Source organism: Danio rerio, chromosome 25, assembly GCF_049306965.1.
Source record: "Danio rerio strain Tuebingen ecotype United States chromosome 25, GRCz12tu, whole genome shotgun sequence".
Taxonomy (NCBI): Eukaryota; Metazoa; Chordata; class Actinopteri; order Cypriniformes; family Danionidae; genus Danio; species Danio rerio.
The window spans coordinates 15,891,954-15,912,793 of NC_133200.1; the positions used below are offsets into that span (position 1 = coordinate 15,891,954).

At 36.4% G+C, this 20,840-nt stretch overlaps 1 protein-coding gene across 50 annotated transcripts in view; it reads left to right on the plus strand.

Moving 5' to 3' along the window:
* Positions 1–20,840, plus strand: part of dnajc24 (DnaJ (Hsp40) homolog, subfamily C, member 24) — a 276,223-nt gene that overhangs the window by 79,971 nt on the left and 175,412 nt on the right. For 35 of the 50 annotated variants that reach the window (XM_073941886.1, XM_073941897.1, XM_073941887.1 and 32 more), the window contains one exon: positions 262–529. The gene's annotated coding sequence lies outside the window, so the exon portion shown is untranslated. Of the gene's footprint in view, positions 1–261; positions 1,939–20,840 lie in introns of those variants that run through there. The other 15 variants (XM_073941865.1, XM_073941880.1, XM_073941860.1 and 12 more) reach the window with 8 other exon arrangements.

Here is a 20,840-nt window from a genome sequence, read left to right on the forward strand (position 1 = left end):
AGTTATTAGACATGAGTTACTAAAACTATTATGTTTAGAAATGTGTTGAAAAAATTTGCTCTCCGTTAAACAAAAATTGGGGAAAAAATAAACAAGCGATCTAATAATTCAGGGGGGCTAATAATTCTGACTTCAACTGTATATTCTAGGAAATATTGTGAAAATTTTCTTAGCCTTGAGAAATCTTTGAAAAGGAATACACATTTTACGGGAGAAATAATTATTTTGCCTTGAATTGTATTTGTGCGTGTGTGTTTACAGATAATTTGACACCCCCTGCCCCCAATTCTGGACAAAAAAGGGTCCTGTGAGAGAGGAGTGTACAGCCAAGCACATGGCAGGACAGGCGCTGGTGTCCTGGGCTGGGGCCGTATGGAAGGTCAGGGGGGTTGGCGAGGAGCGCCAGCCAGGACTCTGAAGGAAACAGTGGGAGAATGAGGCGGCTTGAGCCCGCTGGTCACCAGCCAACAGCCCAGCCTCGAGTGTACGCTTTCCTCCGCGAAACACTCCACAGTGGTGGAGGGGGAAGGTATGCAGAACCACACAATGTAGATATTTTGGTTGTTGACAATGCTGACTTTGGTGGTTTTAACACTTAGTTGTTGTTTTTTTATGGTGATTATAACCATATGACCATCCAATACTGTTCATAAGAGACAGTTCATTTATAAAATTAGTTCATCCAAAAAAATAAAAGTTCTGTTTATAAATACTCACCCTCATGTCATTTGATTATGATCATAGAACTTTGATCATCTTCAGATCACAATTAAGATCTTATAGAGTAGATCTAAGAGCTCTCTCATCCCGAATACAGTATAATAAGGGTCCCGAGTCATTAAAAGTCCAGAAAAGGAACCAAAAACATTGTCAGAACATTCCATGTGACTTCAGTGGCTCAGCTGTAATGATATGAAGCTTTAATAAGACCTGCCAAAAACTGTAAAATCGGCTTTGAAATCTCTTAATTTGGGTTCTGAAGTTGATTGAATGTCTCAGGGAATTAGAACGACATGAGGGTGGGTAATTTATAACTGAATTATTTTTTTTTTGTGAACTAACCCTTTAACCCTTTAGGCTGTAGAAGATGTAGGTTATATTTTCTTTAGTAGAATAAAAAAGATTAAGAATATTGTTTGCGAAATATTGAAAATCAGTATGAGTGCATGTGTGAATGTGAGAGTGTATGTGTGTTTTACAGTACTAGGTTGCGGCTGGAAAGGCATTCGCTGCGTAAAACATATGCCGGAATAGTTGGCAGTTCATTCTGCCGTAGCGACCCCATATAATGGACTAAGTCAAAGGAAAATGAATGAATGAAGATTGCAAATCAACTACTATTAACTACTAAAGAAAGTCAAAAAACAAAAAAGCAAAAAACTTGAGTTGATTAAAGGTAATAATAAGGTGTGTTTTTTTTTTGTGCTGTTGGGGATGTTTGTCATTTTATGAATCCCCAAGCGCCATGTTTTCAGCTAAAAAGAATTCAAATGTACTAATGAAGAAATGCGAGAAAAAAACGTAATAAAAATAAAATACAAATTGCAGAATAAATAGTCAACATTAAAAATAACAAAAATGATTATTAATAATTTAACACTACTAATATATTAGCTGCCAGCCAGGATATTAAAGAGCAAAATGCATGCAAGGTCAAAAAACACTTTCATTGTCTTATAATATGCATTTATTTTTACTTAATAATCCCAGCGACTCCCAGATGATTTGTTTGGCAATTCATTTGTTCTCAAACCCATCCTTAGCATGATGCTAATCTGCACTGATTGGTCCGATGAGCCAGTCTGTTGAAATTGGTTGACTGCGTTCAGTGAGAGACAGTGAGAAATGCATACCACAGCTCATCAACATTGTTGAAGTAGTCAGAGTGCAGAATGTATGTGTGAGCCCAATGCAGGAATACATTAAAGCAATGCAGTTTAAAACCAGCATATTACTCTATTCTTAACCATGGGTAAAAACAGTCCACACAGTGTCAAAAGCTGAACTATTTTGAAACTTGACCGCGGCACGCATGTAGGCAACCATTTTAATCTTACTTACTTACACTTATGAAATGGAGGAAGAAACTGATCCATTGACTGTGTACTGTAAAGTTCCGGTCAAGCTCTGACAAAAGTCCCATACATCAACAGTCTTTTCTGATCCTTCCTTTAACAAATGTCTGTCCTTGTTGTAAGCGTGTAGATTGCTGAAGCACTCGTCAGAAAAATGACAGGAACACAGCACAAGTCTGGGGCTATAATGCTGGGGTATTTTTGCAAAAATTACTTTAACCACTGACTCTTTAAAGCCTCATCTTTGGGTGGTGAAATTAACACCAACTTTCCCTCAAACTTCAGAGCACAGTGTCTTTGCGACTTGATTCAACCAGGATCTGCTTTGGTGTTTGTTTTTTTCTTTCTACAGTGTTTGTGGGCGGGGTCTGGGGTTTCAATTTTCCTGGGTCTGCGCATGCAACAAATGGGCAGGGCTTGAGCTCCATATCTACGTCACGCTGACATGGCAAAAGACTCGTTACCCCATCATTCATTTGAACCACTCTGAATTGACTCTTTTATAGATGAATCATTAGTTTTAAACATGGTGCACTTGTAGATTTAAGCCTTAGCTGGATATTTCACTTCACTTAGAGATGTGTTACACACTGCATGGAAGGTCAATTACAAAAACCCATAATAGGGTCTTTTTTAAAATGATTCCTAAAGCATGTGCAATCAAAACTATAAATAATAATAATAAATAAATAAAAAGCAGTTTTAAATTGTCATAATATAAGGTTTTTATATATACTTTGGTCAGCCTTGGTGAAAACTGTAATAAAAATAAATAAAAGCAATTTTAAATTCTAAAAATATAATGCTATTTTTCTATATTTTGGTCAGCCTTGGTAAAAAGTAATATAAAATAAAAATAAAAGCAGTTTTCAATAAGGCAATATTTTAAATAACAAAAAAAGTCCTAATGATTTTAAACTTCATAAAGTGAATATTCGTAGTAAATAAGAAAACATTTTAAAGATTTTTTTTTCCTGAGCCCTACGGCCTAATTTCATGAGAAACATGTTGTGTCTTTATCACAAACCCTTTTCAGTCTCCAACAAAACCGTCTCTATGCCAATGATACCAAACCTTCTCTTGTGTTTTAAAGTAGGACAAAAACATTTTTCTTTTTTCTTTTCTCCATGAAAATTGCATAAGGCCAGGGCAACAAACATGGAAAAGGGGGCCATGTGAAATATTGAAAAGGTTGAATAATTCAGGGCATCCGGTCATGTGTTAAAAACAGGATTTTGGGGCGAGGGGGTGGAGGAGAAGGTGAGGCGTGAGGGGAAAGATCCCCCAGTCGCCTCCACACCCACCTGCAGGGTGACAGTCCTCGCTCCTGCCCTGAGCCCCATCTGGAGCGGGACGGGATTAGAGGAGGCCCGACAATAGTGCAGGAGGAACTGGGGAGAAAGTTCAGCTCAAACTGCTTCTGTTCAAGCTTTTCACACACCCCCACCACTTTTTTTTCCCCTTTATTTATTTATTTTATTTATTTATTTATTATTTTTTATATTGATTTATATGTAATATATATATATATATATATATATATATATATATATATATATATATATATATATATATATATATATATATATATGTTTTCACTTATATATCACTTTATTATTAAAGAAAAAAACAATCAAATTTAAATTCAAAATTTTAAATAATATATTTGAATATTATAAAATTATTTAAAATATTTTAAAATTATATATATATATATATATATATATATATATATATATATATATATATATATATATATATATRTATATATATATATATATATATATATATATATATATATATATATATATATATATATATATATATATATATATATATATATATATATATATATTTCTGCATTCTATATTTTGTCTGCATTGTCTCACTACAGGTGTTTTTAAAAATTGTGTTTGTTTATTTATTAAATTTTTTATTTGCATTCATTATTTTTTTTACAAGTCTTCCATCACATGTTGACCATTCAATTTTTTGTATTATTTTTACTCATTTGTGTTTAAATTATTACATAATTCATAAATAAATAATTTATAATTGTGTTTTGTATTATAAAATTGCATTGTATTGTAAAATTTCATTAGATTTGTATAATTTTATAAATATTATATCTGTTTTTAATTAAAAAAATAGATTTTTTTATTAAAGAAATCATTTAAAACTGAAATCAGTATAATCCTGGTTTACAATATATTATTGAATTATTTGATTTAAATCAAATGCTAGTAATGTTTTTTTCTTATATACTTTACTTTAAACAATATTACATAAAACATAAATTAATTTAAATAACTGATATGAATATAAACTTAATATATAAAAGAAAATAGAAAATGTAATGATTATATTCTGAATATGTTTTAAAATATTGTAAGTTTAAATGTTTGGACATTAATTTACCAATATTATTCATAATAAAATGAGAACAAATAATAGCTTTTATCTTTTATTTATATTTGCATTGTCTCAGTTTTTAAAAAGTTAGTTTGTTTGTTTATTTAATTTTTTATTTGCTATTTTTTTGTAAATCATCCATCGCATGTCGACCAATCAAATCTAAGTGTTTTTTCTTAGTATTTTTCCTCATTTGTTTTTAAAATATTAAATAATTCATTAATAAATCATTTGGAATTGTGTTTTGTATTATTCAATTGCATTAGCCATTTTTATTACAAGTATTTGTATGCATTTAAACACAAATAGTTTAAATTATTTAGATTTTGTATATTTTTATAAATATTATATCTATTTTTAATTTAAAAAATTATAGGGAAAATCATTTAATGAAATCGGTGTAATCCTGTTTTACATTTATATTACTGAGTTGACAATTTTAATCAAATGCTAGTATATTTTTTTTTCTTGGATACAGTTGAAATCAGAATTGTAAGCCCCCATTTTATTTATGTTTTCCTTTTATAAATATTTCCTAAATGATGTTTAACAGAGCAAGGACATTTTCACAGTATGTCTAATAATATTTTTTTCTTCTGTAGAAAATCTTATTTGTTTTAGAGTCAAAGTTTTGAGTTTTTTTTTTTTTTCAAAATATTCAAGTAAAAGCAAAATTTAAAGCTTTGAATTTTTTATAAAACATTTTAATGTCAAAATTATTAGCCCATTTAAGCTGTATTTTTTAATAGTCTACAGAACAAACCATCATTACTTGCCTAATTAACTTGCCTAAACGGCCTAGTTAACCTAATTAACCTAGTTAAGCCTTTAAATGTCACTTTAAGCTGTATAGAAGTATCTTAAAAAATATCTAGTATCAGTTATTAGAAATGACTTAATAAAACTATCATGTTTAGAAATGTGTTGAAAAAATCTTCCCTCCATTAAACAGAAATTGTGGAAAAAATAATCAAGGGGTCTAATAATTTAGGGGGGTTAATAATTCTGACTTTAACTGTATTGCTAATGAATCAAGGAAACATTGACTTTTGCTGTTTCGTTGCCAACTTTTAAAATTTGGGTTGGGTGGTTAATAGTACACCAACTTTTTTTTTAGGACTACACCACTGCTCATTTTATTTTACTTTAACGTTTAAATATTAAACAAATAAAGCTCAAAAACTAAAACTCATTAAATTTACATTAAAATGTATTTTCAATAACTGAAAACAGTGCAAAAATTTTACATTTACAATGGTACTGAAACTAATACAATGACATTTAAAAAGTACAGTAAGAATAAGTGTGTCTTTATTCAGCAACTGCAAAAAAAAGTTGATTATAGTTTTTAAAGTTTCTATGATCCTATAAATATGTACATAACATTTCTAAGCTATAAACACAGGCACCTGTTACCTTCATTACATGTATTTCTATATTTTATCCAATATAAAATGACGCTATTTTCTGCACAGGACATTTATTCACCAACTATTGATTTTCTTTCCTTTACAAATCACCCTTCACACAGAGCCTGAGGTGTTCTGCCACACACACACACACACGTCACAGGCTTCTCTCATTCTCTAGCACACACAAAAAAGTGCATTAGGGTCTGGAAGGGGAACATGGCGGCTGCTCGCGGTCTGTCAGGACAGATTAGTGTGACACGACTCAATCAGACGTTCAGCTTGGGGCGGTTTTGCAGAACGCCGGACCAGATCCACAACACTGTTGGACACACACACATACACTCGCATACACACACAACCAAATACACACACACACACTTAAGCACATTTATAGACAAGCAACTTATACATGCACACACACAGATACATAGAGCCAGATACAGACACAAGAACCCAAGCGAACACACAAACACACACACTAAGACACTAACTTACACATGCACACACACACTCACATAGCCAGATACAGACACATGAACGTACGAACAAACACACAAAAAAAAGACACAGATACTTACATGCGCATACACTCACAGACACACATGTAAAGACACACACAGCCAGAAACATACACATGAATGCAAGCACACACACACTGACACTAACTTATATCCGCATATGCATACACATAAACATACACACAACCACATACATACAGACGCATTCACGCACACACACAGAAACACACTCAAGCACATTTATAGACACACACTAACTTACACATGCGCAAACATACACACACACACAGATATACACACACAGCCAGATACAGACACAAGAACCCAAGTGCTCAAACACACACTAAGACACTAACAAACGCATACACACACAACAACACACACACACGCGCACACACACAGACACATGAACGTACAAACACAGACATATGCACACTCAGAAACATACTTACATGCGCATACACTCACAGACACACACAGACACACGCTTACACAGCCAGAAACATACACATGAATGCAAGCGCATATACACACACATACACACTGACACTAACTTACACTTGCATATACATACACAAACATGCACACAACCACACACACACAGACGCATTCACGCACATACACAGACAAACACTCAAGCACATTTATAGACACACACTAACTTACACATACACACACACACACACACACACACACACACAGACACACACACACACACACAGACACACACACACAGCCAGATACAGACACAAGAACCCAAGCGATCAAACACACACACTAAGACACTAACTTACACATGCACACACAAAAGCACACACATGCACACAAACGCACACACACTCACTCAAATAGCCAGATTCAGACATATGAACGTACAAACACAGACATACGCACACTCAGAAACATACTTACATCATATGCGCATACACTTACAGACACACACAGACACACGCTTAAACAGCCAGAAACATACACATGAATGCAAGCGCATACACACACACACACACACACACAGACACACACACTGACACTAACTTACACTCGCATATGCATACACATAAACATACACACAACCACATACACAAAGACACACACACACACTCAAGCACACATACTCAAGCACATTCACAGACACACACTAACTTACACATGCGCACACACACACAAACACATACACATACACACACAGCCAGATACAGACACAAGAACCCAAGCGCTAAAACACACACACTAAGACACGACACAGACATACACATAGACACACACTCACATAGCCGAATACAAACACATTAAGATACACACGCGCGCATGCACGCACACACACAAGCACACACACTCAGACATTTTAACAGGCCTTCCAATCAGATGATCAATATTATTTTCTGTTTATAATTCTTTTGTTTATGTCACGATTTTAATGAACAAAAAGTTTGGCTTGTCCTTACTTGAGGTAAAATTAGATGGAAACAACCCAGCATTTTTATAGTGTAGTTATTGGCATGCTTGTGTTTGTGTGTGTGTGTGAGAGAGAGAGCGAGAGAGGGATGAGTGTATGTTTTCTCTCTGTAAATATCAGCAGGGCAGCTCAGGTCTCCTCCCACTGTTTTGTTGACTGAAATAAAATGACCCCATTACATCACTGGCAGAGGACACCCTCAACATGGATTTTTTTAATGATTGGATATTTTTAATATGAATACATATTTATATATGCAAATTTAGTTTTTCATAAATTATAATATAATTTTATATTATTATTTATTTATTCATTTTCTTGTCGGCTCAGTCTCTTTATTAATCCGGGGTCGCCACAGCAGAATGAACCGCCAACTTATCCAGCACGTTTTTACGCAGCGGATGCCCTTCCAGCGCCAACCCATCTCTGGGAAACATCCACACACACTCATTTACACACATACACTCATACACTACGGAAAATTTAGCATACCCAATTCACCTGTACCGCATGTCTTTGGACTGTGGGCGAAAACTAAGCACCTGGAGGAAACCCACATAATGCAGGAAGAACATGCAAACTCCAAACAGAAACGCCAACTGACCCAGCCGAGGCTTGAATCAGTGACCTTTTTGCTGTGAGACGACAGCACTACCTACTGCCCCACTTAAACAATATAATACTTTAATGAAACATTTATGAATTTTTTTATTTGCTTATTTGTTTGTTTATTTATTTGCTTTCCCCTTAAAGCAACAATTAAAAAACATAAAATTGTGAAGTAAGTCTTAATAAATGTAACTAAATTAATATTTTATTTAGAAAGGTTATATTCACTTGATCAAACATTACAGTGAAGATATTTTTCAAATTTTTCCATTTCATTGGTTGTTTCGTTCGTTGGTTAATTGGTTCGTTGGATCGTTGGTTGGTTGGTTCGTCCGTTCATATATTCATTCATTCATCCTTTTAAACCTCTATCTATTTCTCTGTCTGAAGTCAGAATTATTAACCCTCGTTTGATTTTTTTTTTTTTATATATATATTTCCCAAATGATGTTTAACAGAGTAAGAACATTTTCACAGTATGTCTGATAATATATTTTTTTCTGGGGAAAGTCTTTTTTGTTTTATTTCGGCTAGAATAAAAGCAGTTTTAAAGGTTTTAATCAGTTTATTTTAGATAAAATCAAATCCCACCCACTTCCTTCTCATTCAATTTTTGTCTTCTGAACATGCCAGCCATTTTTAATAATGGCTTTACATTTCAGGCAGACTGAAAATGACAGTGAATCATTTTCAAATTGCCTTTACATTTCCAGCAGACAGAAAAAATGCACATATCCACAACAGCTGGCCGTCTAGAAGAGCAAAATGTGTCAGAGAGCGTACTGTCTGGTTTACTGAAATAAAATGACCCCATTACATCACTGGCAGAGGACACCCTCCACATGGATTTTTTTAATGATTGGATATTCATAATATGAATATATATATTTACATATGCAAATTTAATTTTATATAATTTATATTAAATTTATTTATTTAATAATACATTTATCGATAATTATATATGAAATATAATACTACAAGAAAACATGTATTAATTGATTTGCTTATGTATTATTTTTTTCTATCAATTAAATGAATTCAAATTTCTTCATTTTATTTTGTTTGTTTGTTCTTTTGTTCGTTCATTCATTCGTTCATTCATTTGTTTGTTCCTTCCTTCATTCTTTCATTCATTCATTAATTCATTCATCCTTTTAAACCTCCTGTAATAAATAGATATATATCAGTCCAATAAGTTCCTTCTAAATAAAATTAAATCCCACCTTCTTCCTTCTCATTGAATATTAATTTTTTTCTGAGCATGCAATCCTTTTTCAATAATGGCTTTAAATTTCAGACATACTGGAAATGGCAGTTAATAATTTTCAAATTGCCTTTACGTTTCCGGCAGAAAGAAAAAAAAGCAAATTTCCACCACAGCTGACCGTCTAGAAGAGCAAAATGTGTCAGAGAGCGTACTGTTTTGTTTGTACATGCAGTAGAATATGTAGCGCAGCTCTGTCTGTCTCAGCGGGCAGTGACTACAGCAGCACAGGGCTGAATTCTGCATCAGCCGCCCTGTCACATACTATTAGACTGAGAGCACTGCATCTCTTCCTCTGCTTTTACAAGCGCAGCCTCCCATTTCAAAAAAGCACGTGACAGAAATGAGCAGCATTTTATTTTTCTGTTCAAGGCAGATATGCAATTTGGGGCTTACAGTAGCACTTCTTTAACATAGAACAGGCCCTTAAGTTGCTAAAAATTATCCGGAAGACCTTTGCCTAGCAGTGTACCAGTGGGTCCAAAATTTCATATCTATGTCTGAGCTTAACTTTTGTCTTGCACCTGCCATTTAAACCTAGTTATGGTCACGACCTACACTCAAAAAAAAAAAATAATAATAAAAATAAAAAAATACTTTTGCTTATATCACCATCAACTCTCTTCAAAACGTTAATTACTGTCCCTGAGCCCTATTTTTTCTCTTTTGATGTGGACCATTTAAAGACCTAAAAGTAAAAAAAAAAAACACCCAGAAAACCCCCTTGCAGTGTGCCAGTGAGGTCTGCCAGGTTGTTTGTGTATATGTATGTGTGTTATTTGTTAACAGAAATTTGTGTTATGTGGTTGCATATTGCAACAAAGTATCGAAATTCCACTGATTCCCAGGAACAAACGTTACATTTTGGGATTATCCCACACAGCTCTTTGATAACGTGGTGAACGCTCCTTCCTCTCTGTGCAGTGGATAGGATGGACACAATATTTCCTCTTTGTAAAACAAAGCATTGCCTTGTTAAATTAAGACTCTCTTCGTCATTTTATGGTGCTTTCACACTAGCACTTTTAGTCCGTACATGGATTCTTTTGACATCAGAGTTCGGTACGTTTAGCTATCTGTCTTCTGAACTCGGGTGTGCACCTGTGAACTGTACCCGAGTCCACCTGAAAGAGTTTGTCTGGGGTACGGTTCATGCGAACTCTGGTAGGGTTTACTTCTGATATGAATGCAATCGTACCAAATAACAGAAATAAACCACCAACTGTACAACAAACTTTAGTTTTCATAACGTTCATTCATTTGTGTATGTCTGTGTATCACCCACCTTGGCGACAAGCAGGACTGACCCAGTGCAAACGCAGTGATAATGTCTGCTTGATTTCTGCAGACATCGCATGACGTTCTGAATGTTTTTAAAATTGGTGGTCCAAAATGTAATTTTAAGGCTTGGTTGTGTTAATAAGTTGCAAAGCAATGTGTGCTCATGTTTCACTTGAAGGACATCGTGTTATTTTTTCATAAATCTCACTTTGATTATACACAGCTACTCAGCTAACATGAAAACGACTGTCATATTTCCTAGTTTTTCTAAAAGGCCCGTCCTCAAGTGACTCTGATTGGTCATCGTCATAATGTGCTTTGATTCGTGGATTGGCTCCACGTCACGTCCGGACAAGCATGCGCGTTTTGTGTGAACAGCCAGCCAGTCAGTCAGTCAGTCAGTCAGTCAGTCAGTCAGTCAGTCAGTCAGTCAGTCAGTCAGTCTGTCAGTCAGTCAGTCAGTCAGTCAGTCAGTCAGTCAGTCAGTCAGTCAGTCAACAGTGTCTGTAATGAGTGAAAATTGGATGTGGCTCCTTTAAGAGTGTTTGTGTGCCATTGTGTGTGTGTGTGTTTATGTGTGTGCGCATGTGCGCGGGACCGATATTTATTTTCATTTTTAAATTATTTTCTGTGGTGACGCTGGTGACAGAATAAAGCGCAAGATGTGGGATGAGACCTGTGTGAGCGTTGATTGATTATTTTTTGCTGTTACACTCCAGTTGGGAGAGCAATGCTGTATTTTTTTTTTAAATCAACGCATTACAGGACGTCTTTCATGCATATCCGGAATATGCCTGTGTAAGTAACAAGAATCGTTCACATTTTTTTTGCGACTTTATTGTCTGAGATGTAAAAGCTTCATGTGTAGAGAAACACTGCCATCTCACACAGAGAGACGCATGTGCTGGTCAAGAGTGTGTGTGTGTGTGTGTGTGTGTGTGTGTGTGTGTGTGTGTGTGTGTGTGTGTGTGTGTGTGTTTACAGCAGTTTGACTGATAAATATGGATTTGTAGCTAAATCGTTGGCGGTGGCAAACATTATTTCCTATTTTTTGCATCTTTGCTACAACACACCATTAAGGCTAGACACTGTACATGTCATGATCAATTTTAACAAATAGAAACACTTACAGCTCGTGGCTCAGAGTTCATAGCATCTCCTTGCTCCATCTTTGAGGAGATTTTAGCCGAATCCAGCACTGAACTGAGAGAGATTCTGGAAACTGTTTTGTCAAATCATGCTTGCTATGTATTTTATAATTCTCTGGAACATAATTAATATTGAACTGTAAGCACTTCTATCTTTGGGTCGTGTCATTTGGAGCAAAAAAATACAGAAAAAGAGAAGCTCTGTGGAAATAGCAGGATGACATTTCTCCCTCTGCTGTAAAGTTACAGCGCCTCTGGCCACGGCCCTTAGCTGCGCAGTGTGGGTGCGCAGTAACCGAACCTTTGTGATGTCACAGGGGGCGGAAGTATTTTTTTGTAGTCACCAAAATTTGTTCATTGTAGGCTTTGCTAAGCTAACTCTGTAAAAATCAAGGTCTCCCTTTGCATTGAACTTAGAGCATTTTACATTTAGAGATGCTCTATATGTTCACACAGGTACATTACACATCAACTAAAGTCTAAAATATGATATCATAGTGGACCACCCCTTTAATGTATTATTGCTGCAGATAGATGCAAATGGCTCTCTATTTTGGTTTTGTTAACAAAACCAAAAGATTCAGTAAAAACAGAATGGCTGTGATATGCAAACCTGTAGATCTCCATTTTGGCACTTTGCTGTCACCTAGCAACAGCTGTGCACAAAACAGCAGCTTGATGATGCAAACTTACCGGAGTTCAGAAGGAAAAAAGACAGTGTGAACACAAACCAGCTGAGAAGGTGGCAAGGTGAGACATTCAAACTTGGGTTCAGTCCAGGCAATTGAACCAAGTGTGAAAGCACCCTTTGACTCTTTAAATTTCAACTGTGGCTGACTATTTTTCTAGATACAAATTTAAAAATAACGCATGTAAAGATTTAAGACTTCAGTCTGCAAAACTTTCATACTGCTTTTAAGTTTGACCAGTTAAATTAACCACCCAGAAAGCCTCATAGAGTACCTTAGTAACCACCTAGCTATGACCTACCAGTGTGTCAGTGAGTTTTGGATGATGAAGTACTACAAAATGTCTAAAAGTTTTGTCACTGTCCCTGAGCCTTATTTTGTAGATTTAATGTGGACCAGTCTCTAAAAGTTGCTGCAAACCACCTGTAATAGGTGACAAACTCTGTTTCTGTAGAACCACAGCTCTGCACAGTTTAGCTTTAACCCTAATTGAACACACCTGATTAAACTAATTTAGTCTTTCAGGCTTGTTTTAAACCTCCAGGCAAGAGTATTGAAGTAGGGTTACTACTAAATTGTGCCGGGCTGTGGTCCTCTAGGTACTGAGTTTGACACCCCTGACCTAGAAGATCTTTAAAACATAGATCTCAAATTAATTTCCTTGAGGGCCGCAGCTCTGCACAGCAAACACAGCTGATGCAACTAATCAAGGTGTTCAAGACTGCTTGAGACTATTAAGCAGGTGTGAACTGGAGCTAAACTAAGCAGAGCTGTGGCCCTCCATGAATTAAGTTTGAGACCACTGCTTTAAATCCATCTAGCAGTGTGCCAGTGAGCTTTGCAAGATCAAAACTAGCTATTTTATCTTCAAAAATGTAGTTACTTTCCCGGAGCCTTATATTGGGACCACTAAATGCTGTTTAAACGGCTGGAAGAACCACGTTGCAATCATGGTAAGTTTTGCATGATCAGGCACCACACATTTTCTCAGCAATTTGAGTTACTGTCCATATTTAATTATGTTTAACCCTGAATGTTGCTCTCTCTCTCTTTCTCTCTCTCTCTCTCTACCTCCCTTCCTCCCCCTCTGTTCTTGCACTTGTCCCTGTTTTGGTTGCTGCCCACTGGTGCATTTAATAAAATAAAACAGACTCAAGCGTGCTGTAGGCATGGTGCAAGGTGATAGCCAGATCTGCTTACTGTAAATACTGCATATACAAAACCTCACCTCCATCACACGCAAACACACAGAGGTGACGGCGACAACAAACCTTTAACATCTTAAAGGAGCACCGAACCTCAGATTGGTTAGTCGTCCGCTCTCCAACAAGAATGGCTGTTTATTTTGTTCTGCTTCATTACATGAGAATAATCACAACATTTTGCTTCATTGCCTCAAGTGTTGAAACTGCACCGCAGACAAAAGGAGCGTGTGTGTTTGTTTGTTATAGCGTGTGGGGAGGTGTTGCTAGTCCAAGGGGGTGCTTTCGGAGTGAGAACGTTTTGCTGAGTCCCTCATCAGCAAGTCAAGTTTATCCATCTGGGTTGGCAGGTTTACTCTCTTGTCCCTAATTTTCTTTTGTCCTCCGGCAGGGCCTCTTCGTGCGGCTCATACACACACACACACACACATACACACCTCTGCCTGCTGACCTGGAGTGTGTCTGAGCTTCTCACCGGTGCTTTTAAGCCAAGCTGCGAGCTGCCGGCTGACCGACACTCAATGCCTGTGCAACCAAGCCTGAACGTAAAAACAACCACATGTTGAATTTATTCATTTCTCACTCAAGTATGTCATATTTTTACATGATGCTCAGAAGAAGTACAATCACAAACAAAGTAGCTCAAGTCGTTTAACTGATCAACCCGATCTTAAAGGAAAGTAACTATTTTACATATTGCCAGAGAAGTGGCAAATTCCAAAAGATTTATACAATTTAATGTGTGTCAATACATCTGATTTTTAAATGAAGGTGTGCCCCAAACTCCTCCCCTAAACCAACCTCTCATTGGAGTATGAGCAATTGTACCTAAATGTACAAACTAGCCACTAAATAAAAATAATTCTGTGAGATTAACACAATTATATTCAAGCAAAATATTGTAAAACAACCTAGAAAATTGGCGAAGCAGTGGCACAGTAGGTAGTGCTGTCGCCTCACAGCAAGAAGGTTGCTGGGTCGCTGGTTTGAGCCTCGGCTTAGTAGGCATTTCTGTGTGGAGTTTGCATGTTCTCCCTGCATTCGCGTGGGTTTCCTCCGGGTGCTCCGGTTTCCTCCAAAGTCCAAAGACATGCAGTTCAGGTGAATTGGGTAGGCTAAATTGTCTGTAGAGTGTGTGTGTGGAGGTTTCCCAGAGATGGGTTGCGGCTGAAAGGGCATCCGCTGCGTAATAACTAGCTGGATAAGTTGGCGGTTCATTCCGCTGTGGCGACCTCGGATTAAAGGCTGACAAGAAAATGAATGAATGAACCTACAAAATTCCAACAAAAAATTATATTTTTAATTTTTATTTATTTATTTATTTATTTATTTTATACTTCTCTTGATTTTTCCTCTTTTGTAAATTTGTATTTAATATTTTTCTATAACATAAATTGGGGTGTCCTAATGTTTGGATTGCTATTATAAACTATTTTGTTAGATAAGCTACAGATTTGGCTTTGGTACTGACTAAACTAATGTATATGCACAAACATAATATTGTGTAACTTTCTATTAAAAATATGAATTTAAAAGATTTGTGAGGGGTGTACTTATATATGCTGAGCATATGGGATGTCTCGATCAGGATTTTTTTTCCCTCGAGTGTGAGTCATTACTTTTATAACATGTATAAAAAGAATAAAAAAGAATAAAGAAACAGATCCAGGATGTTCCTTAATTTTTCGTTAATTCACCTTATTTTATCATTCAACAACTCTGCTAACAAACAGAGCACTTCTGTAAGGTAGCTTGAACAGTCAAGTAATAAATAAAATATTCTGGACTTTAGTGCAATAGTAAATAAAATAAAAAATAAAAAATCTAATAAATAAATCTAACAAATAGCACCACAACTTAAAATAGCTGCCAGGCAACCCCAAGTTTACATATATCACGGTTTGCTATGGCATTATTGTTGTCATCAACTTTATAATACCTCCAATCTGCAGACAGCGCAGGCATCTAAAACTGCATGATCGGGTCCGATTTCCAAATACGTGACATCCCTAATATGTATACACACTCACACACACATATAATGCATGATCTGCGGACTGCAGATCAAGAGGACCAAGAGACTTTATTTTCTGTAAAATGTGTTTGTATCTGCATGCATCTTAAAAGTAAAAATTAGATGCATAGTTTGTATAATTTGACCTTCGGTAATATTTTTGAATATATATATATATATAATATATATAATGTCTTTATTTTCTAATTTGTCTAATTAATATAAAAAATGCAAATTAATATTTATTTATTCAACAGTTTAAATAAAGCATGTCAGTTTGTTCAGCTTATTCCCACTCATTAAACATTCAGTAATCAGATTTTGTGGGTTATTAACTAATCTGGCAACATTTTCCATGCCTGTAGTCACGAGAAACTTAACAGTTTACCTACTGAAGCTCCTTAATCAAATTACTGATTGAATGATGCCATTTAAAACCTGATTACATGCGTGGTCTGAGCTGAATTAAGACACTCGAGCAGTTCCAAGGTCCATCAAACATTTGCAGCGACAATGTTTGCGATATTAGGTTAAATTGGTCGTAAATGTCTAGTTAGCGTTTCAAGAGAGAGCTCTCCTCCTGGTCTTCTACTGCTGTAAGGGGCAGCGGGTTTAGATAACTCGGTTCAATTGTATTCAGTCTCAATCAGTAATCTCTCTTTTATTGAAGAATTAAGGGCCAATAATGGCTTCTAAGCTCTTGTGGGTGGCCGGTGGTAGCATCTAAAGAGCTTCGGTGCTGCTTCTTTAGGTCTTGCAGATCTTCTCGCCTCTGAATGTGTCTGAATGCCATACCTCTCTCTGATTAAGTCCCCTGGCCTCGGGCAGCCGAGCGTGAAAGATCAAATGTGCGAAAACAGAGGAGGGTCCATAGTGACGTGATAGTTATCTGTCCCAGTCAATGCAAGAGAGCGAGATAATGGGTGCACATGAAAAAAGTGGGCAGCACTGACAACCCAGGACCTATTTGATCCTCCCCAGACCGTAAAGGGAGCTTAAGCCAGGGCCTGTTTCACATAAGAACATAGTCGGTGGATAATTAGCATACTCCTCCTCCCCTCCTTTCACCGGCCGGCTGCTCCATTGGGTTGGCAGTGCTTTGGTGTTTGGGACTTCACCCTCAAATGAACGATCTGGCCCTGTGTTGACCTGATGGCCTCTTGAGCTGACCACTTGATTAAGAGACTGGGGCGACTGTCACATTGCCACAGTTCACCTTCTGTGTTTTTTTGTTTTTGTTTTTTGCCCATGTGCCTGTGCTGGGGTTGTCGGACACATACAGGTTTTGAATTGAAATAATTTGAATTAGTTATATTTGTTGCAATGAGTTAGGAACACGTAGTTGAAAAAAAGGCTTGCATCTGATCTTGCATCTATTTACATCTAGATATCCATCAATATATTGGTCCATCCCTCCATATATTTATTTATCTAACCATCCATCTGTTGTTTAATTCTTTATTTACTCTACTGGCCCGTTTCCACTGAGTGGTACGGTACGGTACGGTTTGGTACGCTTTTATGGCCGTTTACACTGTCAAAAGCGTACCGAACCAAACCATACCGTACCACTTTTTCGACACCCTTTCGAAAGGGTACCAAACGGCAGAAAGGGTACCAAAAGGTGGAGCTACACCTGCAGCTGAACGCTGATTGGTTACAGAGACACGTCACGAGCTCGTGGAGCTACACAGAAGGTAAACAAAGGAACCGCCATGTCTTTTTGAATACAAAGCCGAGACATTACATGGAAATACTATATGCATAAAATGGATAAAGCCATGGATGACCCGGGCCTAAATAAACCTTGTCGTCATCTCGACGAACAGACACAAAGCCAAGAAGAAAAATTTGTTTTACGAGCCCGTCTAAAAGTGCAAGCGATATTCGCTTTCTTCCGAGAGCTTACGATCGCTTCTATATTTAATATAACAAACTACTTGAGCTGTTGATAATAACCTGAGTGCGATTATTGAAGTGTCTCCATCATCTGATCTATTTAGAAAAAAAGGATAAGCGCGAGATTGAAGTGGGAGTGAAACACGGAAAAAAAAGAGACTCAACTTTGTCATACACCACGCCCACCAAAAGGGTACCCTTTGTGGTGGAAACACAAGCCTGATAAAGGTGACCCGTACCGACCCGAACCGTACCGTACTGTACCAGTCAGTGGAAACGAGGCATAACATTCTATCAATCACCAGTCCATGCTTGTTCGTTATTCATCCCTCTGTATACATCTGTACATTTATCCATCCATCTTTCATTTATCCATACATTTGTGCATCTTTTATCCATTCATCCATCTACCCACCCAGTGTTTAATCCATCCATCCATCCTTCCACCCATTGTTTAATTTGTCTATTACTCTATCCTTCTGTTCATCATAAATCTTTCCTTCCTTCCATCCATCCATCCATCCATCCATCTAATCATCCATTCTTTAATTCATCTATTACTCTATAATTCTGTCAATCATAAATCATTCTATCCATCCATCTATCCATACATCTAATCATTCATTCTTTAATTCCTCCATTACTCTATCCTTCTGTCAATCATTGCTTTATCAGTCTATCATCACCCATCCGTCCCATCATCCATCCATCTCTTCACTTATTGTTTAATCCATCCATTAATCTATCATTTTGTCAATCATAAATCATTCTATCCATCCATCCATCTATCCATACATCCATCTATCCATTGTTTACTACCTTCAAAACTCTATCCTTCTGTCAATCATAATCCATCCATCCATCCACTGTTTAAATGATCAATGACTCTATCCTTCTGTTAATGATTCATTCATTCATCCATCTTTCCACATTGTTTAATCCATCCATTACTCTATCCTTCTGTCAATCATAATTTTTTTCATCCATCTATCCATCCATCCATCCATCCATCCAGCCATCCATTCATCCACAAATCGTTTATCTGTCTCTTTGTTTTTGTTTAATCCATCCACCAAACATTCTATTAATCACCAATTTATCCATTGCTTTATTGGTCTATCAATTCATGTTCATCATCCATCCCTCTGTATCTATCCATCCATCTGTCTATTTGTCCAATGCTTACCTGTCCATCCTTATATTTATACATTCATCGCTTGTCTCTCCATCCATAATTTTATACATCAATTATACATCCATACATGCATAAATGCACACATTTATCAAACTGTCTATATATTGTTCCATAGCAGTATCCCTTAATATAATTATGCCTAAATATCACTCTATTATAAATCACTTTGTTGTTCCATCCATCATTATTTTCTGCCATTCCATGTATCCCTCTAACATTTAGTCTGTTTAACTACCTATTGTTTCATCTATGTATTGCTCTATCCATCAATACATTATTTATCTGCCATCAATCCACCCATCCATCTAGTATTCCCAGATAAATATATTATCCATCCATCCATCCATTCATCCAACAAATTTATCTAGTCTTCAATCCATTCAACCATCCAACAGCCAACAATCCTTCCAACCATCCAACATTTTATCTAGTCTATCCATCCAACTATCTTCCAACCATACGACATCCAACAATTTATCTAGTCTATCCATCCAACCACACAACATCCAACAATTTATCTAGTCTATCCATCCAACCATACAACATCCAACAATTTATCTAGTCTATCCATCCAACCATACCACATTTAACAATTTATCTAGTCTATCCATCCAACTATCTATCCAACCATACAACATCCAACAATTTATCTAGTCTATCCATCTAACTATCCATCCATCCATTCAACCATACAACATCCAACAATTTATTTAGTCTATCCATCCAACCATCCATCTATCCATCCATTCAACCAACCAACCAACCAACCAACCAACCATCCAACATCCAACAATTTATCTAGTCTATCCAACCATCTATTTATCCATCTAATCATCCATCTATCCATCCATCCATCCATCCATCCATTCATCCATCCATCCAACATCCAACATTGTATCTAGTCTATCCACCCAACCATCCATCCATCCATCCTTCCATCCATCCATCCATCCATCCATCCATCCATCCATCCATCCATCCATCCATCCAGCATCCAACAGTTTATCTAGTCTTTCCATCCATCCATACATCCATCCAGTCTTTCATTCATCTGTATTTCCTTTCAGCTTTTTGGTTTATATGTGTGCAAATGGTCTCTTTTCTGTTTTTCAGCATTTTACATCACAAAAGTTTTTTTAGACCATCAAAAGAACTTAAACCTCTCTAACATCTATAAAAAGTAGTTCAAATTCCATTTTAAGTCTCATTTTCTCACAAGATAAATGATTACTGTGTCTTTCAGAATTGCTTTTATTCCCTTCTGTAGCTTTTGCTTGCATATTTGAGGACGGCCTGTCACGTTACTTCCCTGAGGTGCATTAAAAACCTCCACACCCTCTAGCTGCCCCTCTCAACTACCACCTGCCCCCCTCTAAAATGCAGCCATGGCAGGCCAGGCTCATTTTAGCAAGTTACTTAGCATCTGCTCTAGGGAGTCACCCAAAAACTAGTCCACATTAGAGCCACTGTCCTATCAAAATGCTCCCTCGATATCATTATTTAAATATCAGCTGTCTTTAATGCATGAGCTCTATTTGTATCTTTTGCATTTGTCAAAGCGATAAGCATTCTAAAAATTTACAGGCAGTTCTTGCACCCTTATGCAGCCTAAAAAAACTTTAATGGTCTTTAACCCCATTTCTAATATAAAAAAATTATCAAT